The sequence below is a fragment of the Gastrolobium bilobum genome, unplaced genomic scaffold, assembly GCF_033153095.1.
Source record: "Gastrolobium bilobum isolate Gb01-03AN ecotype WA unplaced genomic scaffold, APGP_CSIRO_Gbil_v1 utg10862, whole genome shotgun sequence".
NCBI classification, from domain to species: Eukaryota; Viridiplantae; Streptophyta; class Magnoliopsida; order Fabales; family Fabaceae; genus Gastrolobium; species Gastrolobium bilobum.
This window is the reverse complement of record NW_026897833.1, coordinates 231,082-242,995: the sequence shown is the minus strand read 5'-3', so window position 1 is coordinate 242,995 and position 11,914 is coordinate 231,082.

The following is an 11,914-nucleotide window of genomic DNA, read 5'->3' as shown; positions in this document are numbered from 1 at the left end:
AAACAAGGACTATCAATTTTATTCTATCTATTTGTCTAGCTCTAGAAATTATCATAATTAGAAATGTTATTATATATCACTTGTGTACTAACACTTTTCCATTTTAGAAATAACATTTTTTATTTTTATTTTATTTTATGCATTTTTCTTAAAACTTGACATATTTTTATTTATTTCATAAATTACACACATTCCCCATTTTTTATAGGCAAAGATCATGTATTTAAAGTGATAAGGAAATTGTTCCTTCGAACTAAGTTGAATAAACCGGTGGAAAAAAAAAAAGTGTTTAGCCTTGTATTCTCTGGTGATCTTTTACCATGTGTTTGCTACAGAAATGGCACCACACATTCCCCTTGTGAAGTTCATGTGCACCAGAGAAATTGTATTTTATGCTTTTGGTAGGTAGAAATATGTTTGGTTGAAATGATTTTTAGGGTGCGTTTAGATGATTTTTTTTTCTTTAAAAGTTGCTTTTTTTCAAGAAAAAAAACACTTATCGTTTTTAGTTCGTTTGGATGTCTGCTTTTAAAAAAAAAAGGAGAAGTCACAAAAAAGCCAAAAACTTACTTTTCTTCAGAAGCTAAAAATTTTAACTTCTAAGAAAAACAAAAGTCAAAAGTTAAATATTTTTTTCAAAATCTAAATAGCTTTAACTTTTGTAAAATGTACTTTTAAAATAAGGAAGTGATAAAAATTACTTTTTCTAAAAGCTTAAACAAACGACCTCTTAATATGGTTCAGAGCCCGATTCTTATGTAAATGGTGTGTTGAAGAGAGGCAATATAAAATATTGAATATCTATCACTTAACAATTTAAATTTTTGGGTTAAAATAATTTTTTATAAGAACATATTAAAAATAATTTTTTATAAGAATATATTATCCTTCCTAAATATTTGATACCATTGAGTAATGGTTACAGATAGCATATTTAGAATAATGAGAAAAAAATTATTCATTTGTTTATAGACAGCTTAAGTTATTTTATATATTTTCATGTTGCATGGAGAGATTCATTTGAGATATAGACTTCAATGACTCCAGAGAATATTAGAGCACAAGGTCAATGAGAAAGATGACTTCTATGGAGTGTTTGGTAATTGGTAGAAGTTTTTTTTTTTTGAATTTCTGAAAAACTAAAGGTGATAATCTTATTTACCCACATTTTGATATGAGATTTCTAAAAAAAATTCTGAAATTTTATTTTGTGTGTAATTTTTTTTAAAATACTATTCAGAGAGTGATATTTTAAGATTCTCGTGGAAAGAAAAAATTTAATACAACCAAACATAGTATCAAAAAAATTAACTTATCAAACAATTTTTTGGCAATGTTTCTACGAAACTCAATTTTCTACCATATTCCTAAAAATCATAATTTCTGGATAAAAAAAAAATTATCTTCTATCAAATGTGCCACAGGAAAAACGCTACGGAAAAACAAACAAACAAAGATCGCCGGCTTAGGTGGAACATAGGAACCAATCAACTAACTTTCTTGGCTTTTGAACAATCAAACTTGACGAATTTAAAATTTTGGACCAATATAGCAATTCCTTCATATACTTGCTCAAACTTATATTGTGCAGTAAATGTTACATAAAGATACATGAAAAACTTTGACACTAATATTGTGGAGTTTGTTCTCAACTTTGTTTTATTTTTTTATTTTATTTTTCATAATTTCAATTTATTTCTTCTATTAAAAGACTTGATCAGACAGAATCACGAAAATTTACCTGCACCAGCACAGTTTCACAACATTACAAAGTTAAGGCCTTCACTGTTCAGTTACAAGCCCCATACTCCACAAGACATATTTTCAGAACTACCACATAATCTAGAATCAGAACTAGCCTTGCTATCGTACTCTTACAAAAATTTATTCAATAAACCTACTGTTTCAGTGCTTTGCCACCTCAAAGGGACCAGGATCTTGCTTTACCACGAGTGGAAGGAAGCAACCACATAAAGGTCAAATCATAAAGATATGCTTATAATCACAAAGAACAGATTGAAAAATTGGAAGAAGGAATGAGCAACAAAGTTTCGCATTGGTTAGAAATAGATTAAGTGAGGATAATATAAATGGAATGAACCATGAATGTAATGTGTTAAGATTTTGGATTGAGATGCGGTGTTATGGAACACAAATTGCACATTTGTTAGGCAGAAGGGGTAGATTACATGGTCATACGGTTTCTGTTAAAAGGGTGGTCAATGGTCATGGATAGGGGAAAAGTAGAGGCAGGTGCTAGATTGGCCAGAACCAAAATACATTGAGCAGTTGAGAGGATTTTTGGGATTGATTGGCTACTACATAAGATTCATTAAGCAGTATGCATCTATAGCTCTGCTTAGTTAACTGACTTGCAGAAAAAGAATACTTTCACATGGGGTCCTAATGAAATGAAGTACATGCTTTTCAGTAGTTGGAGCAAGGCAATCACAGAGGCTCCTGTGTTAGCTCTTCCAAACTTCTCACAACCATTCCCATTGGAAAAAGATGCTCTTTAGGACTGATGTGGGGGCTGTTTTGAGATAGAATAAACATCCAAGAGCTTATTTCACAAGGAAGACAAATACAGTCAGCATATTCAAGAGAATTACTTAATTAGACACCAGTTTGAAATAAAAGTTGATCAAAAGAACCTCAGGAATTTAATGGATCACTGTAATTTAAACCCTGTAGCAGCAGAGTTGGTTGCAGTGGTTTTTGAGGTATAATTTCATAATTGAATATAAACCGGGGAAGGTAAATCTAGTAGCTGGTGCCCTGTTGAGATCTTTTCACTTGGCATGATCAGAGCGAAAGAGCAGTTTCTTATAGGAATTAAAAAGGCCATCAATGCAGATTCACATAGGAAATAACAACTCTCCCATGTGAGTCAAAGCAACATGCTTATAGCAAGTTATCTGCTACTGATAAGCTTTTACTTTGGAAATGTGGATTAGTAATTCCATAGGGAGGCTCATTCCTTAATCAAATATTGGAAGAGTATCATAGCTCTCCTATGTGTGTTTGCTGGCTTGGAATGAAAAGTGACATTCAGAAATATGTGCAGCAGTGTTCTATCAGTGAACAAGCCAAACACAGTCATACACTCCTGCTGAAATCCTACAACCACTACCTATTCCTCAGCAAATTTGGGAAGATATTCCCATGGACTTCATCATAGGATTGGAACATTGTCATTTGGATACACTGTCATTTCATTAGTGACAGACAGATTGTCAAAGTATCCTTATGGAACCCGCAAAGTTGACTTTACATGGCATCCCTAAATCCATTGTATTGGACAAAGATAAGGTATTTATTAGTGGCTTTTGGCAGCATTTATTCAAGTTGCAAGGCACAACACCTGCCATGACTTCAGCCTATCATCCACAATTAGATGCACAATCTGTGCCACTTAATAATTGCCTTTATTTATTTGAGGTGTTTTACATTCCAGAATGCTAGAGTTGGCCTAAATCTTTGTCCATAGCTGAATATTTGTACAATAAAGCATTTCATGCCAGTTTAGGTATGACTTCTCAGAGACATATATGTATGTATTTATAGAGGAGTTATAACTAACTGCTCGATGAAGATAATTGCCATAAACAAAATAAACTGTCCTAGTCATTATGTCATGCATAAATTACACGTATTTGAATTTTACATAAATAAATTGAATCCATATTCATCCTCTTTACTTTTGATCGCTTTACTTTTTCTTTTTTCATTATATATAATTTAACTAAAATATATTACTGTTACAATAATTCAAGGATATTATAGGAATTTTATTTATTTTATATTTAAAATATAGCTAAGTAGCTTTTCACGTCCTGAAATTTTGTTTGAAACAGAGATATTTTAATTTTTAAAAAACTTAAATGTGAACTTGTCCAGTGTCTGTCTGTATATTTTGAATTGCCATCGAAATTTAGATTTTAATACCAATTGTTGAATGGCTATAGTCCTCCAATACATTAACAATACTGCAAATAGTCAATAAAATATTTACGCAACTTCAATTTCCATTTCCATGGGCAAACGCATTGACTTCTATATTTCTCTTTCCATGCTTTTTCTAGTTTCTAGTTTCAACAGTTTGTTGATGAGATTTGTTTATATATATATAACAAGGGTTTTATGAGTATAACGTTGTAGGATATAAGGAAATTTTCCTACTCTCACACAATAAAGAAGAGAGAGAAAGTGGAATGATGTAAGATAAAAAAAGACATGTGGACTCCACCTTTTAATTGTGTGTGTAAGAAAGTTTTATTGAGTTATGTAACATGATACTAATAAAACCCATATAACAAAGTATCTCAGTATTACCAAATTTTTGTGAGGGAGTATCTCATATAGAGGTTGAGAGAGGAGGCAATGATGTAAGGGCACAAGACTCTCGAATTTAACAGAGTAATCGCTCATAAAATAGTAGATTCAAAATATCTTAATGAAGACAGATATTTGTAGCTGTAAAAATATTCTCTAATAGATCTATAATCGTTTAATGCAGAGAGTGAAGAATCCTGGCAAATTTTTTTTATTATTATTTAAATAAAAAAGTACAAAAATATTGCAGTGCAAAATCAATTTGTCGCACCTCATGTGGTAGACGCGACTCTTGTGCAAAGCCGTGCCTCACACAAGTCACAGGCAGGACTTTGCACTATTCACACGGTAACACGTGGCACAAAAGGTCAATATTTTGACCGTAAAACTTCATAAGGCCGTAACTTTTGATTCAGGTGTCCGAATCAAGTGCTCTTCTGAAGTTATGGCCTTCTGAAGTTTTACGGTAAAATATCTTAAATTCAAACAAAATCTTTAGTCTGAAATCCCTTCAATGAGATGTCATTGCATAGATCTCGAAAATTTATGTAGAATAAAAAAAAATATTATTATTTAAATAAAAAATTACGAAAATATTGCAGTGCAAAATCAATTTGCCGCGCCTCATGTGGTAGACGCGACTCATGTGCAAGGTCGTGACTCACACAAGTCACATGTGTGCCTCATGTGATCTAGCAGAGTACCGCAGGCTTGTGGGTCGTTTACTATACTTTGCAAACACTAGACCTAACATATCCTTTTTTTGGTGAAAAGACCTAACATATCTTTTGCTATCCAACAACTTAGTCAGTTTGTCTCACGGCCATTGACAGCTCACTTTAATGCAGCCTACAGAGTTCTTAGATACCTTAAAGGTGCACCAGCCAAGGGATTATTTTTCCCTTCCACCAACTCTCTCACTCTCAGGATTTGTTGATGCAGATTGGGCTACATGCCCAGATACTCGACGATCTACCACAGGTTTTTGCGTGTTTCTTGGCTCATCCTTGATTTCATGGAAATCTAAGAAACAAACAACCGTAAGTAGATCTTCAGCAGATGCTGAGTATCGTGGACTAGCTACACTTACTTGTGAGCTTCAAGGGCTCACTTATCTCTTACATGATCTCAATGTTGTCATTCCAAGTGCAGTTATGGTATACTGTGACAATCAGGCCGCTGTGCATTTGGCTCATAATCCAACTTTTCATGAACGCAACAAGCATATTGAGCTTAACTGTCATGTTACAAGAGAGAAAATCTTAAAGGGATTAATTTGTTTGATGCCTATAACAACTTCTCAACAGCTTGCAGATGTATTTACCAAAGCTCTGCATCTGGCTTTCTTTCATAATTTCATGGACAAGTTGGGATTTAGGGACATCCACCTCCCAACTTGAGGGGAGGTGTTAAATTATATGGTTGTCCTTTATACATGTTTTATTATTTTCTCTATTAGCTTAGTTAGTTAGCTAAGTGGCCACATGGCTTTATTTCTTTGGTTGATAGTAGTACTATAAGTACTCTCTTTTGCATGTAAAAATGTACTTTGTACATTCTGTGTATTCAATGAAAGTTCCTATTCAAGGTTCAATCCTCTTTCGTAAGACGAGTCAAAAGTTATGGCTTTCTCAAGTTTTACGGTAGAATATCTTAAATTCAAAAAAAAATTGGAAACATTTTTATCCGAATCCCCTTCAATGAGATGTCATTGCCTAGATCTCAAAAAATTTTGTGGAATAAAAAAAAATCACCTAATTCCAATATCTGAGTCAAAACTTACAGCCTTTCGAAGTTTTACGGTCAAAATATTAATTTTTATATCACATGTCACTGTGTGAATGGTTCAAAGTCACGCCTAATTGGAGACCAATCACGCTTATGTGGGGCGCGACTTTGCACAATTGATGTCTCCATGAGGCACGACTTGTTGCGTGGCCACCAGGAGCGCGACTCAGTTCAATAAATTCGTAAATTGGTTTAAAATATTTATATTTTTGTAATTTTTTATTAAAATAATAATAATATATTAATTTTTTTCTTTTTTTGCCAAGAATCCTGTCATAAAAATCTAAAAAGGACCCTTAATTAAATAAGTCTTTTGAGCTCAATATAGTATCGTAGAAGTGAGAGTCTATTAACCCTTAACGTCGCCCAGTCAACTTTTTATCCAAATTAATCTCATACAAAATCGAGGAAATAAAGACCATTTACAATTATAAGCACCCACCAAGCCAAGTTTATGCCAATTTTGACAGGCAATGCTTTTCTCATGCTACATGAGATAGTATTATCTCATGTAGAAACATAATTAGGTGGATCCCACGGTTAAAAGAAAAAAAATGCTGACTCAGATTGCGATGTGTCTGTGACATGAGATAAAAAAATTTATGTAACTTGAAAAAAATATTTCTCATTTTAATATAGGCAATTATACGCACTCACCTTATTTGATGTTTTGGACCAAATGCCCGACGACTCGGAATTCTTGAAAAATACAAAATTATCCTTCTAGCAATTATTATTGGATTGGGGAATGTTAGGTATGAGGAAGTCATGTTTTGAACATTAATTATATACTTGATTAGACGTTTACACGGTGAGACTGTGTTCTTGGAAAAGACATTAAAACCAACAAAATCTATCATCCTCGAAAATATCTGATGCACGAACACGCCCTTTTGAAAATAAAAAAAATTGTGTTGGACAACAATACATTTCAACACGTATTTGATATATAGTTAATATTTTTTTATTTAAATTTTATTTTACTTTTTAATTAAATATAAAAAATTAATTTATAAATTAAATATTTTCTATTATAAAATTTAAACTAAAAAATTAACAGACATAAAATTTCTTTTTTTTACATTTATATTATGAAATTTAAATATATAATTGATTATATAATTTATTATGAATTACTATATATATTAAATATAAACTATATTATATATTAAAAATATTATTTAATATCAAAATATGTTTTAATATATTAAAATTTAATAATTTTTAGAATTAATATATTAATGTGTCGTATTATGTTATGTTTTGTATCCTGTGTCAATTTTAGTACAAAATAGATGATAATAATCGCTTAAATGAGAAAAAAAATTAAAAAAATTTGACAAAGTAGAAATGGACCAGTAAAGGACTTTCTTCTTATAAAATTATAACTTCTATTTATTTATTATTGGAGTGTGAAATGGGATGTCAGATGTGTAGCATGTACTGTACTGTTGGGAAGGTCACATCGTACTTCTCTTCGTTATGGGTAAGGCCTAAGGGTAACATCTGAGAAATGGGCGGTGCAGAAAAACTTTTTGCGGAGGAAAAAATTTATTATGCTAGCGTCCGTTATTTATTCAATGGTCTTTTATTATAGGATTATATTTATCTACTTTTACATAAGATAACTACATTTTTTACACACAAAAGTTAGGTGGGTCCCATTTCTTTTTTTTCTCTCCTCTTACCTATGGGTCCCACTTGCAATCTTATTTCTACAACATAAGATAAGTATTTTCCTACAACATAAAAAAATTATTTCCCTTTATTATAAATAGGAATTTTTCTTTCATTTTTACTTTTTTTTTTTTTTTGGTTTTTTTCCTCTCAATCTTTACTTTTTTTTCATTTTGGAAGGGACTATCATATTTCCGCCTCACCAAATACTCTCTCCTTGCTGAGTGACGTAAAACTAGTCTTTGAGTCTTGACTTCAGTGTTAGGTTAACCGTTGCTGTTACACTCTCTTATCCTTTTATTCGATTTTATCATTTTATTTTGGGCTTTACTTCTCTTATGTCGGAGAGAAATTATCTTATATTGTGAGATAAATTAAATGGAATCTACCAATTTTTTTTTTAAAAAATGAGGCACATTTTTTTATGTGAGTGTAACATGAGAGATGAATCTTATGTAACATAAGAATATAATTTTCCTTTTATTTTATTTTATTTTTATGCAATAATGATCTCATTCTTACTGTCTATTCCAGTGATATATAAATGAGTTAAAATTACTGTTTGCTTATCTCTAAAAGCAGCCAAACAGTATTGGATTTGCCAAAAGTGTATCATTTATTTAAGAGAAATACATCTATTAGGTAACATGACGTAAGTTTTTTACTCGAACAAATAGACGTGGGGTCCACAATTTTTTATTTTCTCTTTCCTCAACTCATTTTCTCTCTCTTCTTTTATGTTTGTGTAAGACCAAATAGTATTTTTTATGTAACATTATATAAGTATAATCATTTATTTAATAGGGCAACATATATTTAATATTTAAGTGTAAGATTTTTCAATCTACATTTTCCAAATGCATGGTTGTCACCATTTACCATTAATTAATATGATTCCCTGCCAATGCCAGTTAAATAATATGGGTCCCATGCATTATCCGCATAATTTCCCACCTAAAAGGTTGAAACCATTGACAAATCGAAAGCTTGGCTCCTGCTTTTCTTTTGTTTACCAATAGAACAGAGACTTCACTTAAATAACAAATTGGTTTGTTTGGATGTGTTTTCTTCCTTCAAAAGTTATTTCTTTTAAAATAAAATAATTTCTTCTCCCTATTCATAATAGTGAAAAAATCAAATAGTTATATAAATATAAAAAAATCAGTAATGTAATTCTACCTAACAAATTTTGAGTTGAATTAGTTCTTTATATATATGAAATCAGAGCCGATGTAATAAGTGGTTATGACTTACTAGTTCGATCACTGCTTTTATTCTATTAATAAAAATATTTAAATAGTATGCAATTTCTTAATACTTATAGACTAAATCTAATGCATCAATCCCCTTCAAATCCAATGGACACTCAATGAACGGATATGTTAGAAAAATATAAAAAAAAAATTAGAAAAAATTCATCAATGCCCTAATCTATGCCTCTGTAATTTTTTTTGGCACATATATCTTTGTGGTTTGTAAAAGATAAAAAATCACAGGAAAATATGTAATAAAAAAATATACTTTTTTGCAAACTATAAAGACATATGTGATAAGAAAATCACAAAGACATAGATGATCCTAGAGTAGGCACATTGATGAACTTTTCTTAAAAAAAAATATTATAATCTTACCTATTAAGTTAAAATTTTAGGTTGAATTAATTATTTAATGATAGAGTTAAAAATGCAAATATGCGGCTTGTTTTCTTGCCGACACGCTCAAACTTGGAATTCATAACCTCCCCAAGTTCCCACGAAATTTGCTCAAATAAATTATTCGAAGTCTTTTGGAACAGTCATTCTTTTAATATATTGGTTTACAGTATATAGTTATAATATTTATGCCTTTGTTGATGACTTTTTATATTTTTCGTTAAAATATAGTGTATTTACAATACCTACTTTGTGAGTAAATCATGAGTGTTTGCATTACTTATAGATGTTTTAAATTATTTACAATTTTATATGGAAAACTCAAACTACACTAACAGCTATCGTGTTTTGAGCTCGCATTCGTAGTAACTAAAATTACATCTCTAATCTTTTGCTCTGTTATCCAAAATAAAAATAAAAATTACATCTCTAAAATTATTATTCTTTTCTGGGTGAATTATGTTTGGAAGTCGTTAAAATGGTTATTAATTTGTTTGCCTTCGTGGCTAATTCACCGAGAAAGGAATGGTGGCTACACGTGAATCTACTTTTTTCAAAACTTATTTACAAATATCAAGAAAAAATATAATTTGTTTAATATATTTTTTTATAATGATTAATCTATTTTTTTTATATCTTTTGAAGATTAAAATAAAAAGATTATATCAAAGTATCCTTGGGCCAATATACGGACCCATGACATCGTTCATGGCAATGGATCCTCTCATGTGAAAAAGTGATCATGTGATCATGTTATTTGATCACAATCACTTATTGATTATGAGATAAGAGAAAGAAAAATGTATAATTTTTAAATGAGTTATTATGATCAAATAACATGACCACATAACCACTTTTTCACATGAGAGGATCCACTCGCACCGCCAATACAGCATCATAATAAATGCTAATAATGGCAATCTAAGAGATTGCATGCAATCTCTCAAGATCATAGCTACTTGGTCTTAAACTCTTAATCAATATCATCTTCGTCATTCTTATCATTTTTGTGATGTTAGATAATCCTTATCATTTCTGATTCTTAATTTCTTATTATTTTTATGATCTTATCAAAGATTCTTTTTATAATCATAGGTAACATATATTCTTCTCTGTCCTATAAATAAAAAGACACAACAGCTTAATAAATAGGTATGCATTTTTTTCATATTGCACTTTACCTTTGTTGACCAGAGAGTATATCAAACCGGTTCAATACCTGAAGAGTAATTTATTTTGTACAAAAGCATTAAGAGTAAGAGGAAATTATCTCAATTCTAAAGTCAGTCATATCATACTACCATTCGCAGAGAAATCTTCGGTTCTATTTACATAAAACAAACTAACGAAAGACAACTAACGTCAATTAGACTCAATACTTTTAAAAAAAAGAAAAAGAAAAAAAGATATATTGTTGAATCCTACCGTTTTGTAATTTACAGACCAGTAATTTTTCATTCTATTATTATTTCACCAAATGGAATGTTCAAGTTTAAGTAGTAGTCTCAAATTTAAATTTGAATGAGTAGTTGTATTTAAAATTTGGCAGAGAAAAATTTATTGCCCTTATTATGTTGGGCTCAAATCAGATTAGTCAAATGAATTAATAAAAAATATTTAAAAAAAGTAGATTACAAATCCATTCGGGATTATGGTTTCTTTTCGACCACATCATACCTGGTATTTTCTTCATTCAGACAAACAAAAATCAATTTAATTTATCGATTAATTGAGTAAAACTCTAAAGTTTATACCTTTTTGTTGTTTATTGAGCCGACCATTTTATCTATTACGAGTCACCAATAGGGACCAAGTAGAGCTAAAGTCTATGCTTGATCAAGTGGACAATCTTCTATCCATATAGAGCAAAAGCATAAAAAAAAAAGTTAAGGATATTCAAGTCCGTATGTTGTTCGTGCAGATTTCATCCACAAACTCCTATAATCACGGTGCGACATGTCCAAACCAAATATATGGATTTACCTTTGGGTGTCATTGTACGGTCCCTTTATCAGATATTGCACAAAATTAAACCTTAAGACTTCAGAATCTTAGATCACTGGGATGGAATATAGCATCTCAATCAGATAGTTGTATGGAAATTAGCATGTCACCCATGCAATAAGTGGCGGAGACAGAAATAAAACTCAGTTGGCGCTAAAAAATTCAACCATATAAAATTTAACTGATGCTAAGATTGTATTATTTATAAAAACTCAACTAATAGTAAGATTGTACCATAATTTTTTTTAAAAAAAATTATACCATTTAAAAAAATTAGCTGGTGCCAACACACCACATGAACAACGAAGTAGGCCACTTGATCTATCCCTTTTGTCACCTAAATCAAAATAATTCTCTATCTAACGGCTCACATTTCATCATGACTTACCCTCTCCTATCCTATATAAATAACCTAACCTTTGTATTCCTCAATTATCCAAACTAAACAACTCTTCAAA